The 19,605-nt window shown below is 42.7% G+C and overlaps 1 long non-coding RNA gene across 2 annotated transcripts in view; it reads left to right on the top strand.

Annotated features, from left to right (window-relative positions):
* The first annotated feature begins 5,726 nt into the window (after positions 1–5,726).
* LOC131812878 (uncharacterized) overlaps positions 5,727–19,605 on the top strand; it is an 88,999-nt gene continuing 75,120 nt past the window's right edge. For both annotated transcript variants that reach the window (XR_009346530.1, XR_009346529.1), the window contains exons 1-2: positions 5,727–6,677; positions 7,041–7,095. This is a non-coding gene — a long non-coding RNA (uncharacterized LOC131812878). The remainder of the gene's footprint in view (positions 6,678–7,040; positions 7,096–19,605) is intronic.

Below are 19,605 nucleotides of genomic sequence, written 5' to 3' on the forward strand. Positions count from 1 at the left end.
CCTTTCTGCAAGGGGGCTAGAAAGTGCAGATTCCTATGGAAGGAAAGAAGAACCAAATAATAGTGAGTGTTAGTAATATCTCCTACATTTTATTTCTCACACCATGGGAGGGGTACTAAATATTATTTCTCTTCTATCAGTGAGGGAACTGAAGCCCAGAGAGGCAAGTGGGCCAGAGCTACACAGATGGCACATGGATTTGAACCCAGGCAGTCTGATTGTAGAGTTCACATGTCAAACCCAGAGTGCCTGCCATCTCATCAATAATCTATCTGTATTAGTTTCCCATGGCTGCCAAAACAAATCACCATTGACTCTGTGGCTTAAAACAACAGGAAATTATTGCCTTAAGTTCCAGAGGCCAGAAGTCAGAAATAGTTTCACTGGACTAATTTCAAGGTGTAGGCAGGGCTGTTTCCTTTTGGGCACTCTAGGGGAGAATCCATCTCCTTCTCTTTTCCATCTTCTGGAGGCAGTCTGCGTTCCCTAGCTCTTGGTCCCTTCCTGGAATCATTCTAATCCCTTTCTCTTATTGTCACTTCTCTGCAGTCAAGTCTCCTGCTGCCTCCCTCTTGTAAGGACATTTGTGATTCCACTTAGGGCCCACCCAGATAATACGGGATAATCTCCCCATTTTAAGACTATTAATTTGATCACACCTGCAAAGACCATTTGCCATAAAAAATAATGTTCACAGGTCCCAGGGATCAGCATGTGGACCTCTTTGGGGGCCATTATTCAGGCCGTTACACTATCTTATTATTTAGATTCTGGTTGTCTTTGGTCTGTCCTTTTCTTGGGGTCCCAAGCACGTTAGACCTTGCAAGATAACAATTTGTCGTGGTTTATTTCTTCTTTTGGAATTCAAGTCCCCTGATGGCAGGAACTGGGGCGATTCACCTTTCTCTCTACAGAGTCCAGCACATATAAATGAAGTGTAATTGTGGAAATGATTGAATTGAATGAGCTAAACATTTCTTTGAGGTCATCAGAAGCAGCTATGGTGAAAGAGGAGCCAGTGAATGGTGGTGTCCCAATATACCACCTTTCTGAGGAGGAAGAGGGGGTAACTTGTCCCCCAGGGCTCACTCCTGCTTTATCCTATGCTGCTGCCTCACGCCCATATGTTGAGGTGAGAGCTAAGGGAAAAGCTGGCCGTCTTCTCACCAGCGTCTTTGACTCATTGACTTGCTCAGCAAATATTTATTGCCTGTATCTACACATAAGTAACGTGGCCTTTGGAGTCTTTTTGGTGCCTTGTGGAAAGGCTTTGGGTCATACCTGTTATGTGCATAGGCAAATTTCCAAAGAGGTGAGATCGAAGGAGGCTCAGGACATTCTGGCTTAAGTCCTAAATTTGCTGCTGCCTTGGGCAAGTCGCACCCATTCCTGGAGTGTCCACATAAATCTATGCGATTGCATTTACCACATAATTAAAGTGTAATAATATATGGTTTCTGCACTCTCCTTCCATACCACAGGTTCCCTGAGGAGAGAATAGTGTCTATGTCATCTTTACTTTCCCACTCACCTGGTACATCATACGCTCTTAGAAATAATATAATGGTATAGTAGTGATGATGACAAAAACTATTTATGGAGAGTTTACCATGTGCCAAACACTGTTTTGTGTACTTTCACCTTTAACTCATTTAATCCTTGTAACAGTTCTATGAATTAAATAGTATAATTATCCACTCTCTGCAGATGAGGAATCTGAGGCACAGAGAGGTTAAAGTTAACTTTTGCAAAGTCACACAAGTAGTAAGTGGCAGTACCAGGGTTTAAGTTCAGATCCTCTGCCCATAAAATACTCTGCAGTATGGTTTGCTTAAAAAATGGGATAAAATATGGAGATGTGAAATGAGGAACTCCAGGATCTCTTTATCTATGATTTCCTGTGAGTTTCAAAAATGTAACAGTCTCAGCAGACTATAAAAAGAGACATTTGCTCTGGGATAACAGTGTGGGCCAGGGAAACAGGTCCACATTAGTATAGGCAGGGCCAACTGTGAATGGGAGTGTGAATCCCGACTGGCAATTATGGGTGTGACCTTGACAAAGTATTTAACCTCTTTGATTCTCAGTTTCCTCACGGGGCAAAAGAACACTTACACCTGCATTGTAGAGCTACCAGGAGAATAAAATAAAAATATAAAAATAAAAGAGAGGGGCACCTGGGTGGCTCAGTGGGTTAAGCCGCTGCCTTCGGCTCAGGTCATGATCTCAGGGTCCTGGGATCGAGCCCCACATCGGGCTCTCTGCTCAGCAGGGAGCCTGCTTCCCTCTCTCTCTCTCTGCCTGCCTGCCTCTCCGTCTACTTGTGATTTCTCTCTGTCAAATAAATAAATAAAATCTTTAAAAAAAAAAGATCAAGTAACTTCTACTTGGTTTAAAAAAAAAAATAAAAGAGAATGCCTTTTGAAGAAGTGCTTCATGCCGAAGAAGATCTACAGAAGACTGTGGAGTTTGGGTTGTAATTGTTACTAAGTTGGATATTCTTTACAACAGAACTTGGTGGGCCATTTAGGTGGATCAGCTTCTCAAGGATTAGTGTGAGATCCCCATGGTAAAAAGTTAAGTGAGTCCAAGGGTGGTCTGCTTTCTGGATGTATGGACTTTGGATGGAAATGTGGCAGCTTGGCTGTGTGTGTGTGTGTGTGTGTGTGTGTGTGTGTGGTGGGGTAGTCTTGGAGTCAGTTGCTGGGACTGGGGATGGAAACAAACAGGAGCTAGGGAACAAGGAAATATGTTCAAATTCTAGCTCTGCCATTATCTTCCTGTGTGATCTGGCAGGTTTGGCAAGTCACTGACATCTTTGGGTTTTTGATTCCCTAATTCCAAGGTGAGAGGGTAGAATTTGAAAATCTCTATGACCAGCCTAGAAGTTTCCAAGCCAAATTCTTCAATGAACAAAAATTCCTCTAGTATCCATGTCTACTAAAAGAGCAACTGTTTTTTTCCTTCCTGCTGGCAGTTGCTACGTATTTGAACCAAGCACAGGTGAGAAGCTTTTTGTTCTGGCTTTCAGTCCCCTCCCCTCTCAAGTTAGCAAGGAGTTCCATGAGGCCCACCTGTCCTAGCCAGGTTGGCTCAGGGCTCTAGACAAGAATACCCAATTAGTCAACAAACATTCATTTTATTTTTTCAAAAATTGCATAATTAGAAAATAAAGGATTATGGGAGAAAACATAGATAAGCAAAGTGAATTAAAACTAAAATCTCTTAAAATCCCGTCACCTAGAGATGATTATTATTAACATTTTGGCATATATTCCTCCAGATGCTTTTTTTCCTATGTGAATTTAAATGAAAAAATTATACCTACCATTTTGCAACCTGCTTTCCCCACCTAATGTTATATCATGAGTGATTTTCCCATATATTGCATATTCTACATTTGTAACGGCTGCAAATTATTCCATTGTATGGGTGTGACATTTAACCAATCCCTTGCTGGACCTCAGTTGTTTCCATTTTTCAGTCTGATGAATGTCATGTCCTTAAATATTTGAGTACAATCTTTCAGGCTTTCTTAAATTTCTCCCAAGAGGAATTGCTGGGTTGACAGATTTGAACATATTAAAAGACTTTGATGCGCATTTCTTTTTGCTTTCTAAAATGTTTGTATCAAAACAAATTCACCATGAGATGAGTTTATGTGTTACCATGTTAAGAGCAAATAGGAGGAGTGCTTCTGTTAATCTAGTGTCGGGGAGGTCAGAGAAAGCTATGCAGAGGAAATGCCTAGGTGGAGATCTGCAGGATAAGTAGGAATGAGTCAAACAAAGAGAGACAACATGTAAGACGGGCCAGAAACATTGCAATTTCAGGACAGAAATAAGTTCCATGTGGCTAGAGTTTGGAGGGCAGGCAAGTAACAGGAAACTAATTGGGGAGAAACAAAAACCCAATGTAGGGTGACATACATTTGTATTTTAGGAAGGTTGCTGTAGCTTCATTGTAGAGTGGATTGAAGGGGACAATACTGAAGACAGAGTAACAAGTTAGGAGGCTGTTGCAATCCCCCAAATGAGAAATATGGCCCTGGCCACAACTGGGATAGAGGTAAAAGGATAGGACGGACTTAGTGATCTTTTGGGTTGTAGGAGGATGGGAAAAGGGAAGCCTTAAAAATGGTTGTCAGGTTTCTTTCCCACCTGGGGAGGATGGAGAACCTGGGCACTGCCCTATTTTGTGATAGGAAGATGGTATATTCAGCCTGGAACATGCCAAATGTGAGGCCCCTGTGAATCCATTTGAGTGGAGGTAAACATCCGGATCTCTAGAAGAAAAATCTGGGCTGCAGTGGCTGCTGGCACATTAAGTCTTTGAGAAGATGCAGTCAATTCCACCCTCACCAAGAGACAGACATGTCTAAGAGAACCTCAAGGCACACCAACGTCTAAGGGACATATAAGGGAGGAAGAGCCTGCAAAGAGACTGGAAGAAACATCCAGGGGTAGGAAGAAAACTTTGAGTGCCTGTTGTCATGGAAGCCAAGGGAAAGGAATTTTTCAAGGACAGTGGTTGGCAGAGCCTGATACAGATCTGTACCTCACATTTCCTCATGAATTACCTCATTTAAATCTCCCAACAAATAACCAGGGGGGTGGGAACCTTCATCATACAATTTTGAAAGAGGAAACTTAAGACTAGAGAAGGAAGGGAAAATTCCCAAGGTCCAGCAAGTCACTGGCAGACAAAGTTTGAACCCATGTCTTGATTGAGTGTGTGGGCCAGGAGGGAGAGCTCAGCACATACACTTCTTGTTTTTTTTTTTTTAATTTTTTAATAAACATATAATGTGTTATTACCCCAGGGGTACAGGTCTGTGAATCACCAGATTTACACACTTCACAGCACTCACCATAGCACATACCCTCCCCAATGTCCATAATCCCACCACCCTCTCACTACCCCCCTGCTACGGCCACCCTCAGTTTGCTTTGTGACACTACAAGTCTTTTATGGTTTGTCTCCCTTCCCATCCCAACTTGCTTTATTTATTCTTTTCCTAACCCCCAAACCCCAATGTTGCATCTCCACTTCCTCATATCAGGGAGATATGATAATTGTCTTTCCCTGATTGACTTATTTCGCTAAGCATAATACCCTCTAGTTCCATCCACGTCGTCGCAAATGGCAAGATTTCATTTCTTTTGATGGCTGTGTAGTATTCCACTGTAGATATACATCACATCTTTATCCATTCATCTGTTGATGGACATCTAGGTTCTTTCCATAGTTTGGCCATTGTGGGCAGAAGCACATACACTTTTAGCACGAGCCCCTTGGGTGGGTGATAGGAGAAACAATGGCAACCACCCCATGTGTACCTAATGTGTAGCAATGTACCTAGAGCGGACACTGCTCTAGGCCTCACCTACATATTTCCAATCCTAACAACCACCAAGAGAGGTAGTAATTTTGCTCCTAGGGCACACAGGAACCTGGGGCCCAGAAGTGAAGTGACTTGTCCAACATTACATCTCTTGGCAGGTGGTAGGGCCAGGTTGGGAACTAGGCCCTCCCCTTCTCCAAGGATGATCACAGGATCGTGTGGCTGCACTTTCCCGAAGATGGAGGCGGCTACTCCAGCGGGAACACCCAGAGGCACCTCCCCGCCCCCCGGGACCCCCATTCGCCCCTCGCCCCCGCGCGCATGCTTGGCCGCTGAGCCGTGAGAGCCGCTGCCCCGGGCCCTCCCTCCCGCGCGCCTTGCACAACCGGTCCAGATAAGTGCTGCGTCTCTGGGCAATTATCGCCTTCCTGCCGCCACCGGGGCTGGCCGGGCAGAAAGCCAAAGGCCAAGGGACTCGCAGCCACCCAAGGAGAGCGGGACCCGCCGGTGGGGCCAGGCACCACCGCCACGCGGTTTCACAACGCCGGGACGCGGGAAGCGGCGAGCGGGGAGGCGGCGCGGCGCGATGACGTCACGCGCAGGCCGGCGCCCGAGTCCCCCGCCCCTGAGCGGGGGGCTGGCCGGGGAAAGCCGGCGTGCTGCCAGCGCCCTGCCAGGTAGCTGGGGGCGAGGCGTCCTGTTCTTCCTTCCTCCTCCTTCTTTCTTCTCCACTTCCTCCCTTGCCTCTCTTCATCTCGTTTCCCTTTCATCCCTTTCTCCTTCCCTCCTTCCTTCCTTCCTCCCCTCCTCTCTTCTTCCTTCGTTTTCTTCCCTCCCTTCACCCTTCTCCGTCCACCGCTTCCTTCCTCCTCACCTTCCTCCCCTCTCTCCTTCCTACCTCTCCTTTATCCTTTCTTTACTTAAAAAAAAAAATAATTTTCTAAGATCTGTTTTTAATTGTGGCAAAAACAAATAACATACAGTTTATCATTTTAGGTGTACAGTGGTGTTAAGCACACCCGCATTGCTGTACAGCCCATCTCCAGGACTTTTCCATCTTGCAAAATTGACACTGTAGCCATCAAATAACAACTTCTTTCCTCCTCCCCTTCCCAGTCCCTAGGAACAACATTCTGCTTTCTTTTCCTTCATTTCTTCCTTTTACCTTTTTGTGCCTTTCTTTTCCTTTATTTCTCTGCTTTCGCCCCTCCCTCTTTCCATCTTCCCCTCTTTCTTTCTTTTTTCTTGAAAACCTGATGGTCCTTGCCAGCATTCTACAGTCCGTGCCAGGCGTCAGGCCAAGAGACCTGTCAGTGAGGCTGTTACAGGTCTGGTGAGTCACCATTCCTCCCCCGTGTGTCAGGGCCAGTGGGCGGCCCCTGGAAACTTCACCTAGCTTTTCACTGGTAGGCAAACATGTCCAGCAAGGAACTTTTGCCAGGAAGAGTTAATTAGAGAGAGGCCCTGATTCCTGCAGAGTCTAGGGTCAGGCTGGGAGCCCCTCTCTCCTCTGGGCCTTCCCCAACCCTGGGGCTTCCCTTCTAGGCAGTGCAAGTCAGCCATGATGATGGTGATGGTGGTGATAACTTGGACTGACACAAAACTTTACAGTTTACAAAGCATTTCCATAGACATGATCTCATTCTTGTTCTCACAACAATCTTGGGAGGTAAGCCTTATTATTCCCGTTTTACAGGTGAGGAAACTGAGCTTCAGAAAGGTGAAGGGATTTGCCTATGGCTATGGAGCAGGTAAGCTGCCCAGTTGGCAAGGTGGGGACCCAGATTTGTATCATAAAAGCAGAAAAAAGTGGCTAGATTAGAGTTTAAAACATAAAAAAAAAAAAAAAAAAAAACTCATTGTTCTCTTCTGTGTTCCCATGCTACCTTATTTAGACTTTTTTTTTTTTTAAAGATTTTATTTATTTATTTGACAGAGAGAGATCACAAGTAGGCAGAGAAGCAGGCAGAGAGAGAGAGGAGGAAGCAGGCTCCCTGCTGAGCAGAGAGCCCGTTCGGGATTCGATCCCAGGACCTGAGCCAAAGGCAAAGGCTTAACCCACTGAGCCACCCAGGCGCCCTTATTTAGACCTTTTGAGTGAAGATGACACCTGATGGGTTTTCAACGCAAGGGCATAATAGGGGGCAGCTACTGAATGAGCGGTAGAGGTATTTGATGGCATGCAAAGAAAGTGTAAAAGAGCTGATTTTCTAGCAGTTAGGAGACTTTAAAAGTTAAATTGAGTTGCTACTTAGCTGTCCCTGGGTTACCTGGAATTTTGTCTTTCTGTTCAACATATTGCAAGAATAGAGGACATGTAAGTGTTGACGGAGTTGGCAGTTCTTCTACCTTTTCTGGGTGGAATGTCTGGCTCACGGGAGTACATTGTTTCAATTCCTTTGTCATATGTCAGTGTGGAAATAATTTTTAGTGTCATGGGAAATTGTGGTAGATTATTAATGTTCACCAGTATCTATTTCTCCTCTACTTTTGGGTATATGGAGACATACACTCCCCTGGCCTCTTGGAGTAAAGCAGTACTCTGTGGGCTGGAGGGTCCAGTGGCTGGCCCTCCACCAGTTAGTTCTCTCTCCTCCAGCTGCATTGAGGCTACACTTCAGAATATTGGAACTTTTGGCCTGGGTCTCAGAGAGATTACCATGAATGTAATCTCCTGTCAACTGTTATGGTTATGTAGAGTGAGTAAGAAATAAATCCTGATGGTGTTAAATTACTCAGATTTAGTCTGTTTGTCACTGTGGCTTAATCTAGCCTAGTCGGACCAATACATTATCCATAGAGCAATCAATCTAAAACATTAAGTGCCTAGTCAATTTTTTAAACATGACTTCCATCTTTTAGAACAAGATTTAAATATTTTAAGACAAAGATATTAAAACATCTCATCACATATACTTTGAAAAATGTTTTTTAAGAGTTCCATTGAGATATAATTTAGGGGCTTCTGATTGGCCCGCTGGGTAGAGCATACAAGTCTTGATCTCAGGGTTGTGAGTTCAGGGCTCATGTTGGACATGGAGGATACTTTAAAAAAAAAATCATTCAAATGCAATAAATTCCACATATTTAAAGTGTATAATTTGATAAGTTTTGGCATATGCATATACCTGTGAAATGATTACTACAATTATGGTATTATTAATTTTAAACTATAATTAATTATAAAACTTTCCTTGTGTTTGCTTTCCCTGTCCCTTCCCACCAACCCAACCCTATCACTTAGTCACCAGGCAACCCCTGACCTGCTTTTGTCCCCGTAGCTTAATTTGCATTTCCTAAAATTTTATATAAATGGAATCATACAGTGTGTGCTGATTTCAATCTGGCTTTTCATCATTCAGTGTAATCCTTTTGAAATTTTCCAGATTGTTGCATGTGCCAATAACTTATGTTTTATATTACTGAATAGTATTCCATTTATGGATATACCACAATTTATCCATTCCTCTCTCTCTCTCTCTCTCTCTCTCTCTATTTTTTTAAAGATTTATTTATTTATTTATTTATTTGTCAGACAGAGATCACAGGTAGGCAGAGAGGCAGGCAGAGAGAGAGGAAGGGAAGCAGGCTCCCTGCTGAGCAGAAAGCCCAATGAGGGCTCAATCCCAGGACCCTGGGATCATGACCTGAGCCAAAAGGCAGAGGCTTTAACTCACTGAGCCACCCAGGCACCTCTATCCATTCCTCGCTTGATGGACTTTGGTTGTTTCCAGTTTTTGACTATTAACGGTAAAATTACTATAAATATCTGTGCATGAGTCTTTGTCTTTGTTTGGACATATGCCTTCATTCTGTTGGGATACCTAGGGAAAGAATGGCTGAATCATGTAGTAGTTGGTGTACGTTGAACTTTTTAAGAAACCGCCAAACTGGGGCACCTGGGTGTTGCAGTGGGTTAAGCATGCAGCTATTGTTTTTGCTTTCGGTGGTGATCTCAGGGCTGTGAGAGCAAGCCCTGTCTCATGCTCTGCATTCAACGTTGGGTCTGCTTAAGATTCTCTCTTCTTGGTTCACTTGGGTGGCTCAGGTGGTTAGGCATCTGCCTTTGCCTCAGGTCATGTTCCCAGGGTTCTGGGATCAAGCCCCATGTAAGGCTCTTTGCTCAACAGGAGCCTGTTTTTCCCTCTCCCTGCTGCTCCCCCTGCTTATACTCTCTCTCTCAAATAAATAAATAAAATCTTAAAAAAAAAAACCACCCCAAGATTCTCTTTTCTTCTCCCTCTGCCCCTCCCCACACTGTGCATGCATGCACTCTGTCTCCCAGATAAATAAATACATCTTTAAGAAAAAAGAAAAAGAAGAAACCACCAAACTGTTTTCCAAAGTAATAGTAACATACATTGCCAAATAGGTGGCTGCCTGTGTTCTCCCCAAGGATTTTGATGCATTCCTGTCTCACGTTGAGGTCTTTCATCCATTTTGAGTCTATTTTTGTGTGTGGTGTAAGGGAGTAGTCCAGTTTCATTGTTTTGCATGTGGCTGTCCAATTTTTCCAACACCATTTGTTGAAGAGACTGTCTTTTTTCCATTAGATACTCTTCCTTGCTTTGTTGAAGATTAGTTGACCATAGAGTTGAGGGTCCATTTCTGAGTTCTCTATTCTGTTCCACTGATCTGTGTGTCTGTTTTTGTGCTAGTACCATACTGTTTTGATGATGACAGCTTTGTAATAGAGCTTAAAGTCTGGAATTGTAATGCCACTGTAGTTTTCTTTTTCAACATTCCTTTGGCTCTTCAGGGCCTTTTCTGGTTCCATACAAATCGTAGGATTATTTTTCCAGTTCTGTGAAAAAAGCTTATGGTATTTTGCAAAGGATTGCATTGAATGTGTAGATTGCTCTAGGTAGTATAGATTTTTTGTTTTAAGATTTTATTTATTTATTTGACAGACAGAGATCACAAGTAGGCAGAGAGGCAGGCAGAGAGAGAGAGAGAGAGGAGGAAGCAGGCTCCCTGCCGAGCAGAGAGCCCGATGCGGGACTCAATCCCAGGACCCCAAGATCATGACCTGAGCCAAAGGCAGCGGCTTAACCCACTGAGCCACCCAGGCGCCCCTGGTAGTATAGATTTTTAAACAATATTTGTTCTTCTAGTCCACGAACATGGAATCTTTTTCCATTTCTTTGTGTCTTCCTCAATTTCTTTCATGAGTACTTTATAGTTTTCCGATTACAGATTCTTTGCCTCTTTGGTTAGGTTTATTTCTAGGTATCTTATGGTTTTGGGTGTAATTGTAAATGGGATTGACTCTTTAATTTCTCTTTCTTCTGTTTTGTCAGTGGTGTATAGAAATGCAACTGATTTCTGTGCAGTGATTTTATATCCTGCCTCTTTACTGAATTCCTGTATGAGTTCCATCAGTTTTGGGGTGGAATCTTTTGGGTTTTCCACATAAAGTATCATATCATCTACAAAGAGTGAGAGTTTGACTTCTTTGTCGATTTGAATGCCTTTTATTTATTTTTGTTGTCTGATTGCCGAGGCTAGGACTTCTAGTACTATGTTGAACAGCAGTGGTGGTAGTGGACATCCTTGCTGTGTTCCTGATCTTGGGAGAAAAGCTCTCAGCTTTTCCCCATTGAGAATGATATTTGCTGTGTGTTTTTCATAGATGGCTTTTGTGATATTGAGGTACGTACCCTCCATCCCTACACTGTGCAGAGTTTTAATCAACAAAGGATGCTGTACTTCATCAAATGCTTTTTCTGCATCTATTGAGAGGATCATATGGTTTTTGTCCTTTCTTTTATTAACGTAATGTATCACATTGATTTAATACATCATTTTTAATTAAAAATTTTAAAAGATTTTATTTATTTGACAGAGAGAGATCACAAGTAAGCAGAGAGGCAGGCAGAGAGAGAGAGAGAGAGAAAGAGAGGAGGAAGCAGGCTCCCCCCTGAGCAGAGAACCCAATGTGGGGCTCAATCCCAGGACCTGAGATCATGACCTGAGCTGAAGGCAGAGGCTTTAACCCACTGAGCCACCCAGGCGCCCCAATACATTATTTTTTTTAAAGATTTTATTTATTTATTTGACAGACAGAGATCACAAGTAGGCAGAGAGGCAGGCAGAAAGAGAGAGAGGAGGAAGCAGGTTCCCCACGGAGGAGAGAGCCTGATATGGGGCTTGATCCCAGGACCCTGGGATCATGACCTGAGCCGAAGGCAAAGGCTTTAACCCACTGAGCCACCCAGGTGCCCCCCAATACATTATTTTTGATTGCAGATATATTGTGTAAGTTTTTGTTTGAATACCTGTTTTCAGTTATTTTGGATATATATCTAGGGGTGGAATTACTAGATCATATTGGTAACTTTATGTTTAATTTTTTTGAGGGTCCACCAACCTTTTTCCACAGTGGCTTCTTCATTTTACATTCCCTCCAGCAAGGCAGGAGGGTTTCAATTTCTCCAGGTCCTTGTCAACACTTATTATTTCCCATTGTTTGGATAGTAGCCATCCTAATGGGTGTGAGGTGGAAGCTCACTATGTTGCCTTTGTCTTTGAAGGATAATTTCCCTGTGTATAGAATGCTAGCTTGACAGTTTTTCCTTTTGTATATAAAGATTTTTGTATATATATTACTCTAGTGTCTTCTAACTTTCATTGCATTCAATGATACATCTGTGTCATCTCTTTTTCCCATTGTGTATATTGTGTTTCCGACTGCTTTCAAGATTTTCTCTTTATCATTTGTTTTAAGCCATGTGTTTATGATATGTTTTGGTGTTGTTTTTATATGTCTTCTGTTTGGGATTTATTTGGCTTCTTGGATCTGTGTGCATTTATAGTTTTCAACATAATTGGAAAATTTTTGATCATAATTTAGAAGTAGATTTATTGAGATATATATACTTCACGTATTATATAACTAACGCAAGTAAAGTGTACTATTAAATGTATATTGCTATAGGTATGGATGATGGACACCCATCACCACAACCAATTTTAGAGCATTTCATTATCCCAAAGAGAAACCCTATTTTTTTTTTTTTTTTAGCTCTTGTCCTCCTATGTGCCCCTTTCATCCATTTTTGGTCTCTATAGATTTGCCTATTTTAGATATTTCATATGAATTAAATCATACAATATGTGGTCCTTGGCCATTATTCCTTTAATTTTTTAAAAAAGATTTTATTTATTGGGGTGCCTGGGTGGCTCAGTGGGTTAAAGCCTCTGCCTTCGGCTCGGGTCGTGATCCCAGGGTCCTGGGATCGAGCCCCACGTTGGGCACTACTCAGCGGAGAGCCTGCTTCCTCCTCTTTCTCTCTCTGCCTGCCTCTCTGCGTACCTGTGATCTCTGTCTGTCAAATAAATAAATAAAAATCTTCAAATATATATATATATTTGAAGATTTTATTTATTTACTTGAGAGAGATAGAGAGTACAACTAGGCAGAGCAGCACAGAGGGAGAGGGAGAAACAGGGTCTCTGCTGAGCAGGGAGCCCAATGCAGGGCTTGATCCCAGGACCCTGGAATCATGACCTGAGCTGAAGGGAGACGCTTAACCCGCTGAGCCACCCAGGCGCCCCCCTTTAGTTCCCTCCTCCTTCTTTCCTTAGGTAATCCCATTAAAAAAAAGTTATTTTGAAAGCTGTATTTCCATATAATTGGTTTCGTTCATATTCTTTATATTTTATTTTATGCATTTAAATACATTAGTCTAAGATACCCATAGGTTTCACTGGTTTAATAGGGGGGTCCTTGTTACAAAAATGTTAAATAGAGTATCCCTATTTTGGGTAGTGTTATGGATGAGTGTTTTTCAAACTGATTTTTCAAAGAAAAAAGTGGAAGAGATATTCTTTGCTCATATAAGCTTGGGAAACACTGCCGGAAGTATTTGACATTTTTTTCTGTTGGATTTCTCAGAGCCTTTTATTTGCTAAAATGCTTTGTGTATATCTGAGAGGAAATACGCATGGGTACCATTTTCCAAGTCAGTATAGCACATGGTGTATGCACTCTTTTCAAATCATTATTTAAAAGAATTGAGGGACATCTGGGTGGCTCAGTTGGCTAAGCATGTGACTCTTGATTCGGCTCAGGTCAGGATCTCAGGGTCCTGGGATAGAGCCTGCATGGGCCTCCCTGCTCAGCGGTAGTCTACTTGAGATTCTTTTCCTCTGCCCCTCCCCCTCGCCCACATATTCTCTCTAAAATTAATAAATAAATCTTAAAAGAACAAAAAGGTTTAATAGCATCTAGTTCAATGAATTCTACAAATGAAATGCTCCAAAATGCAAATCTCCCCAAAAAGGGTCAAAACTCTTTTACATTATAAATGTGTTTCTCAAACTAAAGATAGTAATCTAATGGACCCGTTTAAAAGGCCAACACTTTCCTGAGTTAGAGAGAGTTCTTTCTGCCTGATTTCTTTTGAAATGGGATACTGGCTTTTTTGTGGATCTTAAGCCTGTTGGCCTTCAGACCAGAACTATACCATCAAATCACTTGGTTCTCAACCTTTGGACTTGGAAGTACATCATTTGCTTTCCTGGGTCACCAGCTTTCTCATTCATCCTGTGGATCTCTGAAGAATGCTGACTAATACAGGCGCTGATAATGATGTGGCAGTAGTTAGGGGTAAAGTATAATTTTTTAGTATTTAGATATGTCCTATGCAATATCTGGGATATATTTATACTAAAATAGTATTTGTTGTTTATCTGAAATTCAGATTTAACTGTGAGTCCTGGGTTTTCTCTGGTAAACTCACCCCTAGGTGATGCAGATTACGATTTTATTTTTTTATTAAGATTATTATCAAGATAGAAGAATTACTGTTCCTCCTGAAAATCTGAGGATGGATCTGCTTCTCTAACTGAGAAGTCACTGTGGTGTTTACATTAATGGCACTCATCGGGAGAGAGTCTGGAGGCTGTCCCACACTACCGCACCACCCACAGGTAAAGTGGCAGGTTCAGTGTATCTTATACTCCAGATTACCATAGCACTGCATCACCTGAGAGCAAAGTTGCCTCTAAGGATCCAGTATCAAGGTAGATAGCCTCTCCCCAAAGCCTTCACAGTGAAGGCCCCCTAGGAGAACAATCCCTTCAGGCACGCACTCTGTGATTTCTGCACCTCTCACCAGCACAGAAGATCGTTGCCCACAGCCATGAGCTTTCTGTCTCAAGGCCATCTTTCTCTAGGAAATCCTGATTCCCCATAGTTCTGTTTACCTCAATTTTCTCCAGAAACCCAAAATCACAGGTCAGTGCGATCCTAATCCCTGTGCTACTCTAAGTAATCTCTAGTCTGACTCCATTTTCCACCCTTTCTGGTGCTCCCAGACTCTTTACCTGTGGGTTTGTGAACTCGTGGATGTTAATTATACTTTCCCCAATATCCTCAACCTCTTCTCTAAATTCACTCCCCCTTTTGTACCAAGTGAAAACTGGATGTCTGCTTGTGACACCATTTCTTCTATAATCCTTTTAATCAGAGGGAGTCTTTCCTCTTAAACACTGGCTACCAGAGGGTCTGGGGTGGGGTAGGTGGGGCAAGTGGGTTGGGTTAGGTAGGGCCTACTGTTGATTCCAAATCTGTTTCTTCTCCCTCTTCCCTCAAAACTTCGCTCCTTTAAAGTACACATTAATGCACTCTTTACCCTCATTCATTAGTATCTTTAGCACTGACATACTGTCTTCCTGTCTGTTCTTTTTCATGACATCATTCCTGATGACTTCAACATCCACATGAATGAGCCATCCGACATGCTGGCCTCTCCACCTCATATCTTTGTTTCATCTTCCCTTGTGTGATCAAATTTTAATGCTTGGTAAGTTCTAGGGAAAGACAACAGGAGGTGGTATGAGGGGTGAGAAAATCAGAAATCAAAGACATATCTGAAGGTTTTAGCTCTGATAATTTGCGTGAATGGGTATTTACTGGAATAGGGAAGGCAGAGGGAAGAAGAGGTTTAAGGGTGAGAGGAATCAAAAGTTTGATTTGGTACAAGTTAAGTTTGAGATACATTAGACACCCAAGTGGAGATACTCAGTATGAATTTGGGTATTTATGAGTCAAGGTCCAAGAGGTAGGCAGAGCAGAAGATAAGAGTTTTGGGAGACACCACTGCATAGAGTGTTTCCAAAGTTTTGGACCAGAAGAGATCACCAGCAGAAGACGTAGAGAAGGGGATCTACAGTCAGGACTTGGAGCACTCTGACGTTTGGTCCCAGCCAGCATCAACTCTTCATGAATTACTATAGTGGCCTCTTAACTAGTCTCCCTGTCTCTGTCCTTTTCCTCTACTGTCTAATTTCCACTCAGCAACCAGAGCGATTAATTTAAAGTATAAATCAGATCATGCCAACTCTTCTGCTTAAGACCCTTAAATATTTTTCAAAGCACCAAGAATTGTTGTCTAAACTCCGCATCCTGGCCTACAAAGCTCTGTGTGACCCAGCTTCTCTTTATATCTCCATCATCTTTTGAACCAGTCTCTTCCTCATCATTTACACTGGCCTTCTTTCCATTCCTTGAACACAAATTGTTTCCTGCCTTAAAGTTTTTATACTAACTGTTCCCTCTGCCTGGAACTCTCTCCAGATCGTTTCTCATCTTTCCCTGACACACAGTCGATCAAAAGGAGTCACCCAGATAATCTGAATCACATCATCTTGCTTTAATGATCTGTGTAGCACTTATCTCTAACTAATGTTTTCTTATTTATTGCACACCTGCTAAAATGAAAGCCCTGTGAGAGCAGGGATCTTTTTTGTCTTATTTACAGTTGTGCTCCTAGTATCCAGGCCAGTATCTGGTTCATAGTAGACATTCAATAAATACATTCAATAAATACAGATGAACAAATGAATGAATGAATAAACATGCGCCCATAAAACAACCACATGCTCCATGACCAGTATTAAGACTTGCAAGTCTTTAATTGAGGTCCCCTGGAAGGCTTATAGTCTAATGATGCCTTTTCATATGTGAAGTTCTTTTGTACTTCATGCCTGTCCCTGTGGCAGACATGACCAATTGATTCGCACACTTTTTCCTGATGAGTCTGATCAAGGTTCCACAAAACTTCACAACTTGAGGCACAATTGTTAATCCATCAGAGCTGGTAGAGAGGACGAAATCCATTTGTCATTCCAGCAGGGCTCTGGTCTAAACTATTTTACAGTGGAATTGTGTCTGTAGTTTGGCTTTGGGAGGTTGGATACAGTTGGCCAAGATAAGGTGATGGTATGAATTTAGATCTGTTTGTTCTGTTCCTTGATCTCAAGTACTGACATCAGTTCTTTGGTAGGACCCCTGAGCTGTTGCTTGGACTGTGTCTTGAAGACACCTTCAGTGCTGGGTGGTGTTGGTTAATTGTAGACCACTACAGTTAGTCATGGTGTGAGGGTGCAGTCTTTCTAGGGGAGAAATAATATTTAAACATATCTTTGGGGCTTCACGGGGGTAAGGCCATGTGTAGCCCCTGAATGTCATGATTCTCAACCTGAACGAGGAGATGGAATTTCTAGCACCAAGCAAAGAATTAGATATTGAAAAGGAAACCTGATACCCTTGTGCACACAAGGATATCTCTAGGGAGATGCACTCCCCTTCTGGAGAAGGTTTAGGGATGAAGTTGGTGAGTATGGATTTGGATATGTTGAGATTGAGGTATCTATTGGGTATGTGCTCATCTTAAATCCCAGGGGAAGATTTGAACTAGGGTTAGTGATTTGGAGGTCATCAGCATCTACCTGACAGTGGATGTTGAGGTGGGAGATGAGATCAGCTGGTAGGTGTGGCCTTGATGGAGTCATGATCCTTGATGACACCATGGAGCTCTGATCTTCATGAAACTCTCACATATATCTGTATGACCAAAACTAGGTCATTGACTGATGTTTCTATTGGGAACCAACAATCATTGATGTGGCCCAAATGGGTAAATTAACGAATGAATGAACAAATCACTATGTATAACAACACATTCAAGGTCTTCAATATCAGCTAGGCTCTTAGGACCACTTGTCTCTCCTTTTACTTTTCCTTCCATTTCTCTGAACAACTGTTCATACCCCATTTTTAATTTCTCATACTCCTCTCTCTATGTCCTACTTTGTGGAACAACTGAGACATCAAGTGTTATCCTCCAGTCTTCCCCCCACTTTCCTACCCTCAAATCCAACATCATTCTCTTTTTCTCATTGTCAGGATGCTCTTTATTCTTTTCAAGGGCAGTCTTAGCCACCTACACTCTGGACCTCTTTCATTCCCTCCAGCTAGCTCTAGGACCTTGTTCCAACATTTGTCTTCTTGCCTTTCAGCTGGTTTGCTAATTATCCAGATTTATTTAAAGAGTAGTGAGTATTCACTATTCCTACTTCCTCACTGCTTATTCACTCCTGAGCTCACTGCACTCTGCCTCCTGCCCCCACCTAGGTTTCTCTAAGGACACCAGGAACCCCTAATAGCTTTTAGAAGCTTTTCAGTATTTTCTGACTTAACTTTTTTTCTCTCCTGCATTTGAGGAGTCTTTCATTTTGGTACTACAACTTTGGTACACAAAACATTGAATTTTCCTGATCCTACTCTTACTTGTCTCCTTTGTGGGCTCCTTCTCAACTGATCTCTTTAAAAGTGTTAGTGTTCTGGGACGCCTGGGTGGCTCAGTTGGTTAAGCAGCTGCCTTCGGCTCGGGTCATGATCCCAGCATCCTGGGATCGAGTCCCACATCGGGCTCCTTGCTCAGCGGGGAGCCTGCTTCTCCCTCTGCCTCTGCCTGCCATTCTGTCTGCCTATGCTCGCTCTCTCCCCCTCTCTCTCTCTGATAAATAAATAAAAAAAATCTTTAAAAAAATATATATATATATTAAAAAGTGTTAGTGTTCTTCGGGATCCATCCTTGTCTTACAGCCCTTGTCATTCTATAGACTTTCTTTTGGGCAGTCTCATCCACTCCTGTGATTTTTAGCTGCTGCTTTAATGCTGAGGAGGCATGTGGGTACCATGACAAGAGCATCCAGTGGCTTCAAATTGAGTTAGGAGAGCAATTCCAGAGGGCATCTGGGTGGCTTAGTTGGTTAAGCATCTGCCTTTGGCTCAGGTCATGATCTCAGGGTCCTGGGATCGAGTCCCACTTCGGGCTCCTTGCTCAGTGGGGAACCTGCTTCTTCCTCTGCCTGCTGCTCCCTCTGCTTTGCGCTTTCTGTCTCTCTGTTAAATAAACAAACATAAATAAAATCTTAAAAAAAAAAGCAGTTTAGAATTCTGAGATTAAGAGGTGAGGGATCTGGAGTCAGAGCAACTCTAGTTAATACTCTGTTCTCATTGCTTCTGCATTAGATCTGGTTGCAACTTTCTGTTGTTTAGTGTTTACATGTCTATTAAAGATGTCCACCTATTGATGACCTGTAATCCCTTACAATCTTGGGATATCTTTCTTCTATCCCCTAGTTGATATTTAGGGTTTTTATAATTTAAGAATACTTATCTGCTGTATTTGTGGTGGACATGGGGAGGGGACCAAGACATGAAGCTGATTGTTGCACACTCCTGAGAGCTCACAAAGTGAAGGTAGAAGATTACCTGGACTACTATCTTTAAGTTAGAGGTGAAGGATGCACCACTTGGATTTTCTCAGCCTCACCACCTCTTACTCACACTGCTGCTATGGTAACCACCGTTGTGTGGATGCCAGCCTCCTGTGGGTTCACTCTGATAGTGTCTTACCCTGGCCCATGTTGCATGACTCTCTCCTCTACCCTGGGACTTCCCTGTTTACTCTGCTGTAGAGCCCTTGTGATGCCCACACATGTGCAGCCCAGAGATACTGCGGGGGAAATGAGCCCTCTGTGGGAGAAACTTTTTAAACTCTGGGAAAGGCATCACCTTCTCCCCGGAAGGCAGTCCTGAGACCAGGGCAGACAAACTCACCCTGGCTTGCCTGAGACTTTCCTGGATTTAGTACTCAAAGTCTCATGTCCTGGGAAATCCTCTGCAATTCAGTCCTATGAAAACCAGGACAATTGGTCCTTCTACCTCAAAAGCAGATTGCCTGGGGGCATTTCCATGAGCTTGAAATGAGGCTCATCTGGCAGTGGCCATCTTGTATTGGCCTTCTCTCCTGCTTTACTCCTTTATCCCTAATAAACAATAATAATAAGAAAAGAATAGCTCCCCAATAAAAGAGTAGCTCATAAGCACCCCGATTCATGCTCAGCTTTCTGGGGAACCCAGGCAAACTGACAAGAGTAGCTTGACTTACCCTGATGACAGTCCT

This window comes from Mustela lutreola, chromosome 12 (assembly GCF_030435805.1).
Source record: "Mustela lutreola isolate mMusLut2 chromosome 12, mMusLut2.pri, whole genome shotgun sequence".
NCBI classification, from domain to species: Eukaryota; Metazoa; Chordata; class Mammalia; order Carnivora; family Mustelidae; genus Mustela; species Mustela lutreola.